The sequence below is a fragment of the Microcaecilia unicolor genome, chromosome 2 (genome assembly GCF_901765095.1).
Source record: "Microcaecilia unicolor chromosome 2, aMicUni1.1, whole genome shotgun sequence".
Taxonomy (NCBI): domain Eukaryota; kingdom Metazoa; phylum Chordata; class Amphibia; order Gymnophiona; family Siphonopidae; genus Microcaecilia; species Microcaecilia unicolor.
Genome location: NC_044032.1, coordinates 347,281,032 through 347,299,778, shown reverse-complemented (window position 1 = coordinate 347,299,778; position 18,747 = coordinate 347,281,032). Strand labels below are relative to the sequence as shown.

The 18,747-nt window shown below is 42.3% G+C and overlaps 1 pseudogene; it reads left to right on the top strand.

The window, feature by feature from the left end:
• The first annotated feature begins 6,630 nt into the window (after positions 1 to 6,630).
• Positions 6,631 to 18,747, top strand: part of LOC115463701 — a 750,344-nt pseudogene continuing 738,227 nt past the window's right edge.

Sequence of the window (18,747 nt, the reverse complement as noted above, 5' to 3'; positions counted from 1 at the left end):
AACCCCATACAGTTTTCATCGCTTTTCTCTGAACCACTTCGTCTTTTTACGTCCTTAGCAACATACAGCCTCCAAAACTGAAAACAATACCCCCAAGTGGGGCCTCACTAATGACTTGTATAGGGGCATCAATACTTCCTTTCCTCTGCTGGTTATATCCCTCTCTATGCAGCCTAGCATCCTTCTGACTGTGGCTACTGTCTTTTCAAATTGTTTCATTTCCTTGAGATTCTCAGACACCATACCCTGAGGTCCCTCTCCTGAGCTGAACTTATCAATCCCTCTCATCCTATCTGGTACATCTCCTTTGGGTTTGTGCATCACTCTGCATTTCTTTGCTAAAATTTTAACTGCCAGACCTTTGACTATTCTCCTAATGGGTATCCACTCGATTGTCTATCTTTGTGTCATCTTTAAAAAGGCAAACTTTTCCTTTTAATCCTTCAGCAATGTCTCTCACAAATATATTAAGCAGAATTGGCCCCAGACCAACCCTCGAGGCACTCCATTGCTCACCTTCCTTTCCTCCAAGTGGATTCCATTTACTACCACTCTCTGTCACCTGTCGGTCAACCAGTTTCCAATCCAGTTCACCACTTTGGGTCTTAAATTCAGCCCTCTAAACTTATTCATGTGTCTTCTGTGAGGGACTGTATCAAATGCTTTGCTTAAATCTGAGTAAATTATGTCTAGCACATGTCCTTTATCCAATTCTTTAGTCACCTAGTCAAAGAAGTCAATCGGATTCATTTGGCAGGATTTTCCATGTTGCCTCGGATCCTGTAACTCGTTGGCTTCTAGAAAGTTAACTATCTGCCTTCAGTAGTGACCATTATTTATCCTACTACTGATGTGAGACTTGCCGCCTTATAGTTTCCAACTTTTTTCCCTGTCTTCTTTTGTCGCACTTCTTTCCTGTCTCTGCTTTTGTGAAGAGAGACCACATCAGCTTGTCTCCAATCCTGTGGAACCTCTCCTGACGTTAAAGATCTATTAAATAAATCCTTAAGAGGTCCCACCAGGAATTCTCTGAGCTCCCTCAGTATCCTGGAATGTATCCCATCCGGCCCCATAGCTTTGTCCACTTTCAGATTTTCAAGTTTATGCTTTTCTGTGAATGGCGCAATATCCACTTCATTCCCAGATAATACCCTCAGCCGCAGACGGCAGTCCTTCTCCAGGATTTTCTCTGTGAACATGGAAGAGAAGTATTTGTTTAGTAGTAAATGTTGATGCAGTGGAGATGCCCTACATAAGGAGTAGAACTATGCCCTTAAGTCAACAGGCTGTAGTCTTGGAAAGATTTAATACTAGCCTGTACTCACAAAGCCAGGAGGAAACAGCACTGAGACAGGATTGTAGGGGGAATAAATCCAAGGAATCTACTTTAGTATAATGGAGAAGGATATCATCAGCATAATAAAAGACACTAATACCATGTTCCTGGACTAAAAGTGCTAGGGGACTAAGGAACAGAATAGAACTCTGTGGGACAGCACAAAGTAATGGTTGTGGAGATGGTAGTGCTGTGCCATAGTACTTGAAATGAGTGAGTTTGTAAAAAAAAGAAGTAAACCATGCTAATACTGTACCAGATATGCCAAGGAGAGAGAATTGTTGCAATAACAGCTCATGACTGACCAAGTCAAATGCTGCGCTGAGATCTGCGATTTGAGTGGTTTCACACTGCTGATTATAAGTTATGGGTTCAGCTTGAACAATGCTTGGTAGGTCCTCATTGGTTGAAAATTCTAATTTGGCTCTCGGAGAAATATAGGAAATTACCAGAGGGGTTGCCTTCCACTGTGCTGGCCACATTTCACTATTGAGATTCTTTATTTACAACCATTTACACCCCTCTTTCACGTCATACCCCGATTGTTGCAAATCTGTTTCCCCTGTGGATGGCAGTAAGGCCATTTACCCGTTGGGCCCAGAAGGGGTTAACGTGGGGCCAGATGTATGACAATGGGGAAATTGTTCCCTTTTGTACTCCTTTTTTTTTTTAAGAGGAATATCAGCTTCGGTCTGACCGCTATGCTTATATTCGGTTGAAACTCTTCTTAAAGACACCTTCATATCAGTCCTGCATTCTGCGATAGAATTCCTATTTGGAAGATTTGTAAGAGTACTCGAGGGCTTATTACTTGTCTTTATGGGTTTATGGCCAGACCCATTAAAGTATATACATTTCCTAGGGTTAACTGGGAAAAGGAGTTGGGTGTTACAATTTTGGATGATTGGCTGGTTTTGGAGAGAGAATTTTTGAAATCTTCCCTTGCTGTTCCTTTTAAAGAAAACGCAATAAAGGTTTTCTGCTGTTGGTAACTTACTCCAGCGAGATTACATCATATGTTCCCAAATAATTAGGGGGGGGGGGGCGGGGTGAAATCTTACAGGTAACCCTTGTTTCATTATTCAGAGGGGTTCTCTGAAAATTCAAACATTAGGGGTACGAGCCTCCCCCCCCCCCGCCCGAAGTTCCCTACAAACCTCTCACAAGATCTGCAGTGCTCATGATCCATCTGAGATCTAGTTTTAAACCAGCATCTTTCTGCTCTACGTACTTGTCATATTAGTAGCCTAAACCAGAAGTTATTTATAAAATTTGTACCCCACATCTACAATTTTGATGATACCATGTTTTTTTTTAGCTGTTTGGAATGTTTGATATAAGTTAGGGGAACTATTTTGAATCTAATGTATTCTGCAGTATCAAGTTGCAGCAGGAAATTTGATTATTTAATGACAAAAGTAGGGAAATCTGAAGGGATTAAGTTAGACCTTTCATCCCTTCCCCCCCCCCCCCCCCTTTCTAAGAATGGAAACATCTAGATCAAAATCCAGAATGATTGGTAAGTGGTAGCGGTAGTTCGGAAATAAGTGGAAAAAGTCTGAAGGTGGTGATCCGACCAAGAGATTGGAATTGAATTGAAATTTTCTAAATGTAATGAGTGAGGAATCTGCGAAATAACTAAATCTAACATATGACCAGCAGCATAAGTGGCAGTTGAAATGTGTTGCTTCAAGCCCAAATCTTCCAGAAAGAAAAGGAATTTAATTGATCTAGGATGGATAATGAGATTCTCATAGTTTGTTGCAACATCTGTTAGAGATTGATAGGTTAAATTCCAATTAGAATTTGTAAAGGGAAGTGGACAAAAGTGTTATAAATAAATTATAGGAGGGCCAGGTAGCTCTAAAATGAGGAGTTCCGGGTAGGGGGAGATTATGAGAAAGTGCTTGACGAGATTTAAGTGACTGTGAGAATATGAGAGCGACACCCCCAGCACACCAGGATATACAAGAAGCAACAACAGAAAACCCTGGATGGGGACATTGGACCAGATACGAGTCTTCCCCTGGAAGCAACCGAGTCTCAGTAAGACAGAAGAGTTCTATGTGTAGTGAAGTTAGTGCATCATAAATCAGATGAGTTTTCTTTCTAACAAACTTACAATTCAAATGTGTGCATGAGATCACAGTCTAAGTTTGTGGGTTAGAGGACTGCACTGAGATCAAAAGGGTTAGATAAAAACATAATAACCATACTCAGTTGGACCAATGGTCCATGTAGCCCAGTATCCTGCTTCCAACAGTGGCCAATCCAGATCACAAGTACCTGGCAAAAACCCAATTAATAGCATCATTCCATTCTACCAATCCCGGGTCAAGCAGTGGCTTCCTCCATGTCCATCTCAATAACAGACTGTGGACTATTCCTCCAGGAACGTTTCTAAACCTTTTTAAAACCCAGATACACTAACCGCTGTTACCACATCCTTCGGCAGTGAGATCCAGAGCTTAACTATTCTTTGAGAGAGAAAATATTTCCTCCTATTTGTTTTAAAAGTATTTCCATGTAATTTCATTGAGTGTCCCCTGGTCTTTGTAAAGTTAATTCACTTTTTTTTTTTTTTTACCCATTCTACACCACTGGTAGTGTAAATTAATAGTCACTTGTTCCGGGGTTCTTATAACATTGAGCCTGCAAATAGGTGGGAAAATGTGGGATACAAATGCAACAAATAAATATCAGTGTAATGTGATCAGTATGGCTGTGGGTATGGGAGCCTCGGATCCAGAGCAGGTGAAGGACTGGAACAAAGGACAACAGAGCAAAAATTGCAAAATTAGAAGTGAAGAAATGCTGGCAGTAGCTTTAAATTAATAGTCACTTGTTCCGGGATACTTGTGACGTTTGCTTCACATGGCCGGTATGGCCAGATGGGTACAGGAGCCTCAGGGTTCCAGAGCAGGCCAAGGATTGTTCTGGGGTTCTTGTGGCATCAGCATCACATGACCAGTATGGCCAAATGGGTATGAGAGCCATGGAGGGGAATAATCGAACGTCGCCGGCGATCTATTTTGGCGGCGGCGCAACAGCTGGCCGGAACCGTATTTTCAAAAAAGATGGCCGGCCATCTTTTTTTTTGATAATACGGTGTGGGCCGGTGAAATGCCTTGGATTTCGCCGGGTTTGAGATCGCCACTTTTGTTTTTCTGCGATAATGGAAAAAAACTGCCGGCGATCTCAAACCCGGCGAAATTCAAGGCATTTGGCCGTGGGAGGAGCCAGCATTTGTAGTGCAATGGTCCCCCTCACGTGCCAGGACACCAACCGGGCACCCTAGGGGGCACTTCAAATATCTTTTATAAACAACCAAATTAGCTTCCAGGTGCATAGCACCCTTCCCTTGTGTGCTGAGTCCCCCAAATCCCCCCCAAAACCCACTGCCCACAAGTGTGCACCATTACCCTAGCCCTAAGGGCTGAAGGGGGGCACCTACATGTGGGTACAGTGGGTTTTGGGGGGGTTTGGGAGGGCTCAACATTACCCACCACAAGTGGAACAGGTAGGGGGGGGGGATGGGCCTGGATCTGCCTTTCTGCAGTCCACTGCAACCAACAACAACTGTTCCATGGACCTGCATACTGCTGTCAGGGTGCTGGGTATTGTGAGGCTGGCATACAGGCTGGCAAAAAAGGTTTGTATTTTAATAATTTTAGTGTGGGAGGGGGTTGGCGACCACTGGGGGAGTAAGGGGAGGTCATCCCCCATTCCCTCTGGTGGTCATCTGGTCAGTTGGGGCACCTTTTTGAGGCTTGGTCGTGAAAATAAAAGGACCAAGTAAAAATGGCGAAATACTGCTTATTGCCGGGTTTTATTTTTCCATTATCCGCGAAAGCCGGCCATCTGGTAGCCACGCCCAAGCCTGCCCATGTCCCGCCTTCGCTTCGCTGCCAACACGCCCCTTTGAACTTTTGCCAGCGAGGCGAAGGGAAAGCGGCGAAGCTATCACAAATGTAGCTTTCAATTATATGCTTTTCGCCACTTTTGCGAAATTGCTGGCCATATCCCGATTTGTGTCGGGGAAATAGCCGGCGATTACTTTCGATTATAAGCTGGATAGTGTTCCTCACTTTCTTTCCTTCATCAATCTTGGACATTGATCTTTACCTCTCAGCTTTCTTCCATTTAATTTTTACTCTCTATCCACTAAGATTTCACTCCTCCTCCTAATCTCCCTTTTTTTACAGCATCTTTCTACAACTGTTCTTTCCCTCATCTGAGCCACCATTCCCCATCTCTCTCAGTAACTTCCCCCTCTCTGCTCTGTCCAGAATATCCCCCTCACTCTCCTTCATCTAGTGTCTTCACTCTCTCTTGTTCTGACTAGTATTTTCCCCTCTCAATTCCCCTTCCCCCCCAAAAATTCCAGATTTTCCCTATCTTCTCCTTGTTTCCAACATCTCTTTCTCACTAAGCCCTCTGTCAGGCATCTCTCTCTTTTTCTCGCTCTTTCTCTTTCGCTCTCTCTTTCAGGGGCGTTCCTTTAAAATGCAGCTTGTGCACTGGGATTTTCACCTGGTTTCAGTTAGTGTAATTCCTCACGTCCAGAGTTGAGCACAGATCCCAGTGCTGTGCATTAGTCTATAAAGGATACCAATCCAGGAACGCTCATTAGAGAATACCTTTCAGCACCTATTTTTAATACCATTCACTGAATCCAGCCCATAGTGAATACCAAATCCCATTAATGAAACTTTCTAAAAATATTTAAAGACTTATCTCAAAGCTGCAGTTGAACTATCTGGGTTACATAGAGGGGCATGAGCTAACAAAAATATAACATTTAATTGATTTAATATTTAGTGAGAGATAATTTAATATTTTGTTGGCATATTGTAGATTTGGGGGGGGGGGGGGGGGTTCCCATAATTATTATATTGAGTGGTTCCCTCTCTCTTTGTGGTGGTGATATTATTTTTGACATAAAGAACTACTGTCACTCCTTTTCTGGGCCACATTTGCTGATTCCTGTTGCTTCTCCTTCCAAAGGTTCAATTAGTCAACATGTGAGATTTCTTCTGTATCACTGTGAACATAGAAACCTATCCAAAACAGTAGATAGCGGGAGAACAGAGCTCTCGTCCTACTATAATCTACAGGAGATCTTATCTCACTGATAGAGGTCTATTACTCAAACATGATGATGAAAATTGACTAAGGGTGTCCTGTTTGCTGTTCTAGGCATCAGTCACATTCAAGGATGTTGCTGCTTATTTCTTGGATGTGGAGTGGAACATTCTGGGAGAATGGCAGAAGGAGCTTTATAAAAAAGTCATCAAGGAGATTCATGACATCCTTACGTCACGAGGTAAATATGTCTTCTCTATCATCTACCGCACAGGCACATTATGAAATCAGTGTTGGAAAAATCACATGGGCACCTGACATTTGAAAGCTGGTGCCATACTAGAACTTCTGTGTAAGGGCATGACACGTCAACTATATTGTAGAATGTGTAACCCAATGTCGGAGAAGATTATAATTTAAATATCATTTTCCTATCTATTAACAGGTTATTCAATTGCTAATCCTGATGTTATATTCAAGGTTAAAAAGGAAGACGACGAATATTTCACTCAACACTTTGAGTGGGAAGGAGACGAAAACCAAGATGACCTCATGAAGAGTAAGTAAATGTTTTGGATTTAAAGGGCTCTATAGATACTGTGGACACCTAACATTTGAATACTGGCATCTGATGCCATCCTATACACAGTAGGAGCCAGTGAAAGACACCACTGCTAAGGTGCTGCTTTGGGCTGTAAGATAAAATGTATACCTTTTTAAACTAGAGGCTTCATACAAGACCAGCTGAAGTTGGTCTCCCTTTTCTATACAAAATAATTTGACAGGGAAGACCAGAGAGAGGATTTACCTCTGACTTCTTGCTGAGAACTACAACTTCTGTGTAAGAGCATAACATGTCAGCTGCACTCTAGTCAACTGTACTGTGCAATATGTAACCCAGTGTCGGGGAAGATTATAATTTAAATGTCATTTTTCTATTTATTAACAGGTTGTTCAATTGCTAATCCTGATGATATATTCAAGGTTAAAAAGGAAGATGAGAAATATTTCACTCAACACTATGAGTGGGAAGGAAAACAAAACCCGAATGACCCCACGAAGAGTAAGTAAATATTTTGGATGTAAGTCTCTGCATTTTCAGTTCACAGGAAGATGGGTCATTCACATCAAACATTTGGGGAATTGAACAGGCTTTATTTATTTGTCGCGCTGGGAATCACTAGCACGGCTTAATAAAAGAGGCCCTTGGAGACTTAAAATCCATTTCCTAATCTAATATTATCTGATCTTTTGTAAAACCTTTTGTTTTCTAATAACAGGCCTTCCGATTGTAACATCTGTGTTCTCACTGAGTGTTAAACAAGAGGATGATCTCCCCTTCATGGATCATCCTGAATCAACAATGTCTGAACAGACTCATCCTTCTGTCACAAGTAAGTATAAAATCCCTATTGCACATCTTTATTAAGGTCAGCCAGGACCATTTTGGAAATCAGTACTGGTAGGATAAGACGCCGTTATCCCCCTCTTTCTCCTACTGTCTGTTTCCTAACTTTGGATGGAGTAGGCTTCCTGTGGAGATGGAAGAGACACATGATGGAGGTGGGGGTCTGGGGAAGGACTTAGGCCTGCAAAATCCTTCATCCTAGAGTGTTATGGGGTTGAGAAATCTACATTGGTGGTGGGAATGGAGAGGCTTCCTCATAGTGCCAGGGAAACATAGTTGATGAGGTGGTAAAGCTTGACTTAGCCATTGAGTTTTATAATGCTGTTGAGTTATTGAATCTCCCTCCCCTCCTGGACCTGCCTCTCAAATCCCTCTTAAGGATTTCCCTGCTTGGTGTACCTTTTGAAAAGCAAGCAAGTCTTCTACCCCGCAGTGCCAGTGGTAGCTGTACTCAAGTCTACACCGAGCCTTGTCCTCTGACCCTTCTCGCCCATCTAAAAACAGCAAGTTATGTCAGAAGGGATAGGATGGAAAAAGATGCAGTTCAGGCCATAGGCAGCCTTTGAGTACAGCTGCTGTTAGCACTACAGGGCCAAAAACTTGCCTGCTTTTCAAAAGTACACTGGGTGGGGGTGGGGACTTGAGAGGGAGTCACCGACAGGTCTGGGAAGGGAGGGAGAGATGCCAGACCATGCATGGGGGGTGGGAGGGAAGGAGAAGGTGGGCAGCACACAATTATTAATCATGATAAATAATACATTAATTGCATTATTAATTATGATTAACATGCAACTCTAGAAAAATGGCATTGAAGCTAAGGCCCTTTGAACTGAGAAATTTTAACAGCAATGGCTTCCTAGCTTCAGCTGATGTGACTGATGATGGTAAGCCAGAGAGGCAGGTATATAATCTACAGCAAATAAGTTTACTAGAGGGTACTGGGTTTAACTCAAAAGAACAGAAACAACAGTTATTTTATTTTTTGTCTATTAGATTGTAAGCTCTTTGAGCAGGGACTGTCTTTCTTCTATGTTTGTGCAGCGCTGCGTACGCCTTGTAGCGCTATAGAAATGCTAAATAGTAGTAGTAGTAACCACCAATCAATTCTATCATATGAGAGAGAATATTACCATATAAAATATTAAAAATCATGATACTTGTATCCCCTTTACCATCCCTGGTTATCCTCTTAAATGGATTGTCTATTAAATATCTGGTTGTACTCTTTGACACAGATCTTCTCACCACTATTAAACTCAATATTGACAAAATTATTGCCAAGTTAGAGGAATACCTCCCATCATGTTTTCCATTAAATTTATCATGGTGGAGTAGGCTAGGTACTAATCAAAATGATGGTAGTTCCTAAAAGTACATATACCCTAAGCATGATTCCCCTACTGTTTTCCTCACTCCTTTTTATAAGAGCCTGGAAAAGTTACTGTCTAGTTGGTTTCCTATGGAACTCCAAAGCTCCTAGGATTTCCTTAGGTAAATTGAAATTGCCTAAATTACATGGTGGCGTGAACTTTCCTGATCGCCTGTTATATCACAAAACTTTTATTATTCATCAAGGTGTAGAATGGGTTGCTCCCTCTAACTCCAACTCTCTGCCTAGATGGTTACTCTTTGAGCAATTCACTATAAATCCATTAATACCCTCCAGCTTAATGGGTATGCATCTTCTTAAAGGTATCGCCTCTAATCCCATTATTAACACCACACATAAACTGTTAATCTCCTTGGTCAAACTATTGACCACCCCATGGTCTAACGCCACATACATGTCTATATGGAATAACCCCAAGATCCTAATTGATTAAAAAAAAAAATCTCTTGGTCTCAATAGCAACATATAGGCATATGGGATTTTAATGCTTTTATTGATCCCACTAAGCACACATGGAAATCTTTCTCAACTTTGAAAACAGAATTTTCTTTAACAGATTCTCAATTGTATCAATTGAGTTCTGTTCTGAAAAAAAGTAAATTAAAAGTCCAAACTTTGTCCCACACCCCTGAGATCATTGATATATCTGTTAAAACCCAAATCTCTGGCCATATTGCCTCTTATGTATATAAATACATTTCAAACAAGTCTCCTGTTAAATGTTTAGGCTTACGTAAATGCTGGGGAGAAGACATTCAGCAACCCATTAATGACAAAACTTGGGAACAGATATGGAGCTCTATATTTAAATGTTCAAGATTCCCATCTACAATATAATCTGTGTACTTTTTCATACAGATCTTTATGGACACCTTTTAAATCACATTTAAGTGACTCTGGTCTACATTGGCAGATATATTTCATCTCTCTGGTCCTATGATATATAAATATGTGATACTTAAAGATCAATGTTTTAGTGATACTTTAAGGACAGTGATTGTTTACTTGTCAATACTATGCTAACTTTAGCCTTAAAAGTAGTTTTCTTACATTGGAAATCCCTTAACCAAGTTACTTACCAAGAATGGTGGAATTTACTCTTTCTAACATATCAATATGAAAATCATTATGCTAAAAAATTGATGCGCTTTTTGTTTTAAGACAAAATGGTCTTCACTTGATTCATATCTAAAGAAAGACTAAACAGTCTTCTGATTTACTTCTCATAGGTATAATATGCAATGCTCCATATAATATTATATATCTCATTTTTTTTCCTTCATTACTTTGATAATCCTGTACTGCAGAGGTTAGGCTAAAATTTACCAATGCTGTTGATTGTTTTATTGTTCTGGATAAAAATGTAATAAAAGTACTAAGACAAAAAAAATCATAATGCACAATTTAAACTGAATGTAAGCTTCCACTGGAAGCAAATGCAGTGTTTGCAAGATGAGTGTAATTCTCATTTTTATGAGCCCAGAAAATTAATCAAGCGTCATATTCTGAATACTTTGGACTTTTTTCCATAAAATTAGAAAAGGTACAGAGACGGGTGACAGAAATGATAAAGGGGATGGGACAACTTCCCTATGAAGAAAGACTAAAGCGGCTAGGGCTCTTAAGCTTGGAGAAGAGACAAGGTAGATGTGAATCACTTGTTTACTCATTCCAAAAATACTAGGACTTAGGTGGCACGCAAAGAAGCTACAAAGTAGTAAATTTAAAATGAATCGTAGAAAATATTTCTTCACTGAGTAATTTGTTGCCAGAGACTATGGTAAAAGCAGTTAGCTTAGCGGAGTTTAAAAAAAGGTTTGTATAATTTCCTAAAAGAAAAATCCATAACCCATTATTAAGATGGACTTAGGAAAATCCACTTCATATTCTAAGATAAGCAGCATAAAATCTGTTTTGTTGTTCTGGGATCGTCCCAGGTACTTGTGGCCTGACTTTGCTACTGTTGAAAATAGGATACTAGGCTCGATGGCCTTTGGTCTGTCCCAGTATGGCAATTCTTATGTTTTTATGTAATATAGAGGCCAATTTTGAGACCAAGGGAGTTAGACCAGCTAAGGCCTGCTATTCAGTGTCTGGCTGTTTCCGGTGCCCGGCATTGAATATCCAGTTTAACTTTGGCCGGTTAGAATATTAGAATTTAACCAGCCCAGCTGATATTAAGTGCTGGCCAGTTAGAGCGGCCAAAGATATTCTAGGTTTGCACTTTGCCAAATATGGCCACCAAACTTGACCGGTCACAGTTTTAAAATCAGCGGATAGCCAGTTATACCGCTCGATGTAACCAGCTATCTGGTAGCTGCTAACTGGCAGTATTCAGTGGTACATGGTAGATGTGCTCGTGGGCAAAGCTTTGGTCCAGAAGGATCACTGAACTAACCAGATGGTGGTAGTTATAAGCTGGGCCTAAGAAAGCCTGTGCAGATGATATAATGAGGTGATGATCCTCCTTATCAGAGCTGGTACTGCTGATGCCTTACAAGAGATGCTCAGCAAAGATTACCAAATACCAGTAAATCACATTCCTGTAGCTTCACACCAGAGAGAGAAGCAGTTGTCCCTTGGAATGTCTGTATCCAGTGCTGCAGGAAGTCTTGTAACAACCATGACATTATTGTCTTAAAAAGATGGTTCCTGGCCTAGTCAGTTTGGTTTATAGGCCTCAGTTTGGCAATGCAGGCCTTATACTTATAAATAGGTATAGGCAATATATCCCACTACAGGGACTTAGATGATTATGCAATATAAATTTTTAAATGCCAATTTATACACGTTTAGACCCAAATAAGCATTTTATGCATTTGGGTTGGTTCTATCTGGATGAGTCACTCGGTCTGCACCACTCTTGTATCCCTAGTAGCTTCCCGACTAGATTATTGCAAGTCAGTATATGCTGGTATCTGCTCTAATTTTTAGAAAGATTACAGATTTCCAAAACATGTCTGTTAGACTTCTGGCACATGAAAACCACTTTGACCATATAACCCCTCTCCTTTCCAAATATCTGCCCGCCAGGTAGGTCGGTAAGACCTCCAGCTTATCAAGATTCAGTTGAAATGCAGAGAAACAAACCCTCTGGATTTGTGATGTGCACCAACAGCTCATCTGTGAATGCAGCAGACTTGAGCTCTATGCAACTCATCTGTACCCCACTGATGCCCTAACTCCCTAACTCTATGCAGTAGGGGTTCTAAATTCAAGATGAAGAACAGAAGTGAGAATGGGCAAACCTGTCAGAATTTGAACACGCTATACCACAGTGTATCCAAAAAGCAAGTGGGCATGTTGTGGGCTTGTGTTTGGCTTGACTAGGGTGGGCCCAAAATTAGGATGTCCTAGGAAAGTCCCAAAAGTTGGATGTCCAACAGCGATTACTGAATGGGAAGAAATTTGCAGGTCTGAAAAGAAGGATGTTTTTACTTATAATGTTATCACATCCTGGGTACAAAAAGTTGTTATGATTGAGCAGCTGACCACTGGAGGGATTAAGGTATTACCCCTTATGAAACCCCCAGTGGTTACTGTCCCGTCCCCCCCCCCCCCCCCAAAAAAAAAATGATGCCAGAAAGGAAAATTATGCATCCTGACGAACATCAGGTATTATGGGCATTATGAGCACAGTATCAAGGAGGTCTGAAGATCAGTACAGTGGACTGTAAACCAGGGACCCAGGTTCAAATCCCATTTCAGCTATTTGTTTTTTAACCTTTAAATTGTGAGCTCTCCAGAAATAAATATACCTACTGTACCTAAATAGTAAAGACACCTATGAGCCTGAGGGCTATTGAGGTGGTAAATTCAGGTACAGTAGGTATTTCCCTGTCTCTGGAGGGCTCACCATTTAAAATAGGAGTTGCAGTGGAATATGAACCTGGGTGCCCTGGATTAAAGGCTACTGCACTGACCACTGGGCTGCCCCTCTGCTCTGCATGGTCATGGCCATTTTCGTACATATGCTGCCACATGGATGTCATTTTCCTGTTTGAACATGGCTGTGAGATGGACATTTTTTGGACATTATGGGAAGTCCCAGTTCTGACTTGGTGGTTCTTTTAGAAAATGCCCCTCTATATGTGTGGCCTACAAAAACTCCACCTGTGACTCATGAACCTCATCTGGTAGTGTGAGAGGCAGCCTGTCTGCCACAATCTTGGTTATCAACCTCTGGATTAGATTTAACAGTGAGATGGTGTGATATGATTTTGCTTTCATGGGGTGCTTCCTAGGCTTGGGAATCGCTGTGTTTAGGGCCTCTTTAGTATTGTATGGGAATTTCTCTAGTTGTATCCATTGCTAGTGTACTTCACTCAGTGGTAGACTGACCTCATCAAGAAGAAGTTTGCAGAATTCTCTACTAAAGCCATCAGGGCCAGGAACTGTACAGCCCTTCACCCCCCTTTTTTTTTTTTTTTTTTTGCTGTCTCAACTTCCAACGTCGTGACTGGTGCATTCAAGGCCTCCAGTTGTTCTGATGAGAAATGCAGCAGACAACAGTCCCCTGAATATTGATACGGATTTTGTAGGCTTCCTGGCTCCCTACAGTGTATCAGTTCACTCACACAGGCACTCCTCCCTCTCCTTGCCCCATATACACATGCCAGCTGTTCAGTGATACCCCTCAGTTCCACTGCCTCATGAACTGTCAATATCTCCACTCCACTGCCTCCCTTCCCATGATCATAACCATCCTGTATCCTCAGATGGGCTAAACAATATTTGGTGCAGTTCACAATGATGCAGCAAATCGCAGCATGCATCTGTGTCTTTCCCTTTACGAACACTAGTCAGAGGCAGTCATGGTGGCTTCCAGTCGAAGACCCTACTTTCTGCTTCCACAAACTGCCCCTGAAATGTTTCTACCAAAGAAGGCACCCGCTCTAGCTTTAAGGAATAAGATAGTGGAGACGACAACAGGCAATGAGTTCTTTATTTAAAAAATAATTCACTGTACTCGACACAGACCATGTTTTGGCTTTAGTGCCTGCATTAGGAATCTGACCTTCATAACATAAGCTTATTCTGTAGAATGAGTATGTAATGGCAGAAATGCACCTCACAGCAGAAACAAGTGATATCTGTCCTGCCCGCCAAAGAAAACAAAGTGATGAATCACTGAAGCAGATTCATGCACTGTGTATTGATCAATTAAGCCTTCTGGGTGTAAATGTAACTTGTATCTATTGTGGGTGGCTCAATATGAAGCTGTGCTTAAACAGTCACCGTTTTTAAAAGGAACATCAAAACACATGATGACATCCTCAGACTAGATATGTAGTACTGTTATGTCTCAGAAAAAAATATGACACAATAATATCAAACTGATGACAAACTAGTCTGTTCCCCAACCAAAAATTCAATCAGATCATGATTGAAAAAATGAATTAAGTCACTGGTCAGTCACTTTTTATTTAGCCCATTTGGAACAATACAGGAAAGGTAAAAAAATCCAGCATCTCTTTTTGCATAAGCACAAAATCTGGATTCCCACTTCTTGGGGAAGTATAAACTACTTTCTCTGTTGCAAAACATAAATCATTGAAAGAAAAACACTGTGAAACCATTCGCGTATTCAAATCCCAATGTTGTAGACAACTATGGTGTTCAATTATTGGGGTTTTCACAGGTCTTATAGTTTTTCCAATATACACCAATTTACACAGACACCGGACTACATAAATCACCTGAGATGTCTGATGTGTGGCAAAATCTTTTAAGCAATCTTACGACCATTTAGCATCAAAAAAATATCCAGAAAAAGAACTGCAAACACTGCAATGATTACAAGGAAAATGCCCCTTTGATGCCACAGACGATCTAATACAGATGTCCAGCAGTAAGTTAGATGGAACCAATATAGCTTTCAAATTTTTTCCCCATTTAAACACAAAAAGAGGGCTCCTTGAAAGGTTGATATAGTTGTAATATATGCCTGTATTTCAAAATACTGTTGGCAAACATTTTGAATTGCCGATGAATATGGTAATATAGACCTTTCAGATCTCTGTTTGACTGATGGTAAAAACAAATATGTTCTGTCAGCCCAACAGGTGCTTGGTGTTAGGTGGTAACTGAATTTTTCCCTTTCCTTGTTTCATTTTTTTGAGCAGTTCACCATTAGACATTACATCAGATTGGGCAAGGTATCCCTATCATTTCTTGTAAACCTTAATGAATCAATAGCTGTTATATACTGAATGCTAAACAGGGTTCTGCTAATTGAGTCTGGAAACAGTCGCCCAGTAACCCTGCAAGGGCCTGTTCCCTGATATTGCTTCTAGTTGTAATGGTAAACAGGGCTCAGTTGTGTGGGTTTGGAAATAGTAGGGTAATCTCAGGGGGGTCTAGTTACCTTGCATGTGGGATTAGAAATCTAAAGGTATAATTATGCTTTGTACCATACTGCTTAAAGGCCCTCTTTTTACTAAGCTGCGGTAAAAGGGGCCCTGTGTTTTTGCCATGTGCTGAGGCCCCTTTCAGGGCCGCCGAGAGGGGGGGGGGGCAGGGGGACAAAATTTCCCTGGGCCGGACTTCCAAGATGGGCCCAGTGCCGCAGTCCCACCTGCCCTCCGTCGTCAACCTACTACTACTACTACTACTATTTAGCATTTCTATAGCGCTACAAGGCATACGCAGCGCTGTACAAACATAGAAGAAAGACAGTCCCTGCTCAAAGAGCTTACAATCTAATAGACAAAAAATAAATAAAGTAAGCAAATCAAATCAATTAATGTGAACGGGAAGGAAGAGAGGAGGGTAGGTGGAGGCGAGTGGTTACAAGTGGTTACGAGTCAAAAGCAATGTTAAAGAGGTGGGTTTTCAGTCTAGATTTAAAGGTGGCCAAGGATGGGGCAAGACGTAGGGGTTACAAGTGGTTACGAGTCAAAAGCAATGTTAAAGAGGTGGGTTTTCAGTCTAGATTTAAAGGTGGCCAAGGATGGGGCAAGACGTAGGGGCTCAGGAAGTTTATTCCAGGCGTAGGGTGCAGCGAGACAGAAGGCGCGAAGTCTGGAGTTGGCAGTAGTGGAGAAGGGAACAGATAAGAAGGATTTATCCATGGAGCGGAGTGCACGGGAAGGGGTGTAGGGAAGGACGAGTGTGGAGAGATACTGGGGAGCAGCAGAGTGAGTACATTTATAGGTTAGTAGAAGAAGTTTGAACAGGATGCGAAAACGGATAGGGAGCCAGTGAAGGGTCTTGAGGAGAGGGGTAGTATGAGTAAAGCGACCCTGGCGGAAGATGAGACGGGCAGCAGAGTTTTGAACTGACTGGAGAGGGGAGAGGTGACTAAGTGGGAGGCCAGCAAGAAGCAGATTGCAGTAGTCTAAACGAGAGGTGACAAGGGTGTGGATGAGGGTTTTGGTAGAGTGCTCGGAAAGAAAGGGGCGGATTTTACGGATGTTGTAAAGAAAGAAACGACAGGTCTTGGCGGTCTGCTGGATATGAGCAGAGAAGGAGAGAGAAGAGTCAAAGATGACCCCAAGGTTTCGAGCTGAGGAGACAGGGAGAATGAGAGAGCCATCAACAGAAATAGAAAACGGGGGGAGCGGGGAGGTGGGTTTGGGGGGGGAAAATGAGAAGCTCGGTTTTGGTCATATTTAATTTCAGGTGGCGTTGAGACATCCAGGCAGCAATGTCAGACAAGCACGCTGAAACTTTGGTTTGGATGCAAGGTGAGATATCAGGGGTAGAAAGGTAGATTTGGGAGTCATCAGCATAGAGGTGGTAGGAAAAGCCATGGGATGAGATTAATGAACCAAGGGAAGAAGTGTAGATAGAAAAGAGGAGGGGACCAAGAACAGAACCCTGGGGTACGCCGACAGGCAGAGGGATAGAAGTAGAAGAGGATCCACCAGAGTGAACACTAAAGGTGCGGAGGGAGAGGTAGGAAGAGAACCAGGAAAGGACAGAGCCCTGGAATCCAAGTGAGGACAGGGTATCGAGAAGTATGCTGTGATCGACAGTGTCAAAAGCAGCGGAAAGATCAAGAAGAATGAGGATGGAATATTGACCTCTGGATTAGCCAGTAATAGGTCATTGGAGACTTTAGTAAGCGCAGTTTCGGTTGAGTGGAGAGGGCGAAAACCAGATTGTAATGGGTCAAGAATAGCATGTGAGGAGAGAAAATCAAGGCAGCGGCGGTGAACAGCACGCTCAAGTAATTTGGAGAGAAAAGGAAGGAGGGAGATGGGTCGGTAATTAGAGGGACAAGTAGGGTCAAGTGAAGGCTTCTTAAGGAGAGGTGTGACCACAGCATGTTTAAAGGCAGCAGGGACAGTCGCAGTGGAAAGTGAGAGGTTGAGAATGTGACAGATAAAAGGAATAAGAGTAGGAGAGATGGCATTAAGAAGGTGGGTGGGAATGGGATCAGAGGAACAGGTGGTACATTTTGAGGAAGAAAGGAGAAGTGTAGTTTCCTCAATAGTAACTTCAGGAAAGGAGGAAAGGGAATGAGGGGAAGGAGAGAGAGGGGAACGGACTAGTGGAGGGAGAGCTGGTGAGGTAGAGAAAGCAAGGTTTATCTTTTGAACCTTGTTGTGAAAGAATTCAGCAAGGGTCTGAGGAGATAGTGAAGGGGGAGTTGGGGGAGGGGGCACCTTGAGGAGAGAGTTCAATGTGGTGAAGAGAAGTCGAGGATTAGAGCCAAGAGAGTTGGTCAGTTGGATATAATAATCCTGTTTGGCACGTAAAAGAGCAGATTGGAAGGAGGTCAGCATGAACTTAAAGTGTAAGAAATCAGCAAGGGCCCGAGATTTCCGCCAGAGGCGTTCGGCGGAGCGGGTACAGGAACGTAGGTAGCGGATATTAGAAGTCAGCCAAGGTTGGGGTTTTGTACGCCTTACAGGGCGGGTCATCAAAGGTGCAAGAGTGTCTAAGGCAGAGGATAGAGTATTGTTGTAAGAAGAAACAGCCTCGTTGACAGACGTGGATGGTGCCACAGTAGAGAGGAGGTTTGAAACATGGGAGGATAGAGATGAAGGGTCAATGTCGTGAAGATTCCTAGATAAATTAGATAGGATAGGACGGGACTGGGAGGGAGGAGATTTAAGTGTGAAAGTTATAAGATGGTGATCAGAGAGGGGAAGATCGGAGGCAAGGAAACTAGAGGGTGAACAGTTGGAGGAGAAGATGAGATCTAGACAGTGACCATTTTGATGAGTGGGGGAGGTGGAGCATAGTTGGAGATTAAAGGACGACGTTAAAGCGAGTAACTTGGAAATATAAGAGTTGGAAGGATCATTAGCAGGAATATTAAAGTCACCAAGGATGAGAGAGGGGGAGGAAGGATCATGGAAGAAGGCAAGCCAGGCATCAAAGTCACTGAGAAAGGATGAAAGGGACTTATCAGGGGGACGATAAATGACCGCTATTCGAAGAGGCAGAGGAGAGAAAAGGCGGATAGAGTGGACTTCAAAGGAGGAAAAACAGTGAGATTGAGGTGGAAGAAGGGGTTGAAACCTGGAGGAGGGAGAGAGAAGTAGTCCAACACCGCCCCCACGGCCAGCAGGGCGA